This window comes from Hipposideros armiger, unplaced genomic scaffold (assembly GCF_001890085.2).
Source record: "Hipposideros armiger isolate ML-2016 unplaced genomic scaffold, ASM189008v1 scaffold_935, whole genome shotgun sequence".
Taxonomy (NCBI): Eukaryota; Metazoa; Chordata; class Mammalia; order Chiroptera; family Hipposideridae; genus Hipposideros; species Hipposideros armiger.
The window spans coordinates 286,215-287,216 of record NW_017732285.1 but is presented as its reverse complement, the minus strand read 5'-3'; the positions used below and the strand labels follow the sequence as shown (position 1 = coordinate 287,216).

General features: G+C 48.6%; 1 protein-coding gene across 1 annotated transcript in view; it reads left to right on the top strand.

The window, feature by feature from the left end:
* LOC109375348 (sperm-associated antigen 16 protein-like) overlaps window positions 1-1,002 on the top strand; it is a 194,170-nt gene that overhangs the window by 162,753 nt on the left and 30,415 nt on the right.

Below are 1,002 nucleotides of genomic sequence, written 5' to 3'. Positions count from 1 at the left end.
CCTTTAGGGTTGCTATTGCATCATCCTTTTACTCAGGTAGAGTAGTCTTTGCTCAGAAAGCCCTGACCATGTAGAAACATGAAAACATGCGTGGGACACAATATAAAAGAAGGGAGAATGGTAAAGGATGAAGTCACGTCTCCAGACAGGAGCCAAACACTAGAGAGCCTTTGGACCTAAGAGTTTAGAGCTTATTCAGAGGACAGTGGGAATCGTTCAGGTAGCTGTAAGCAGAAGCATGGTATGATCTGACTCAGGTTTTATTGATCATTTTAGTGTCTGCAAGAGAAATGGATGGAGAGTGGGGTGAGAGTGGGAGCAAGTAGATCAATGAGGATGCCCCTGCTGTCACCAAGCTCTGTATGACAGCGCCCTGCACAAGTGTGGTAATGATGGAGTGAAGAGGTGGGCAGAGTAGGGCTCTAAGTTTCACAAAGAGCTGATATACTGGGTGAGACATGGGGTAGCGGTCGGGGAAGGAGAAGTACTCTAATTCTCCGGTGTTCGATTGCCTAGGTGTTTTGTTTGAGCAACTGGTGATGCCATTTACTCAGAGGGAAAGATTAGTCAAGGGTCAAGATAGGCAACTGGGAAGTCCCAAGTTAAAAAGACTGCTTTTGCAAATTATTTCTGACATGCTCTATCATTCAAGTCGCCAGCTGGAAACAGATGGCGCCTGGGGTAAACTCAAATTGAATGTTTACAGAACTGTGAACAGGGTTAAGGGACCAAACACAGCACCCAAGGACTAACAACAGTGGGAAGCCACTGCTGCCCCTCGGTCTGAAGGGGCATCACTGGACACATGTGCCTTGTAGCCATGGGAGAGGACCTGCACAACAGGAGCTGTGGGATTCGGTAGAGGACAGGGCCACTGACAAAATCACAGCTGAACGGGAAGGGAACCGAGTGCTTCTTTATCTGTCCTCTGTATCCTGCTCTACCATCTCCTGCTGGCGCTCCCATCTGGCTCAGCCCAACCCAAAGACAGAGGGCCTGAGA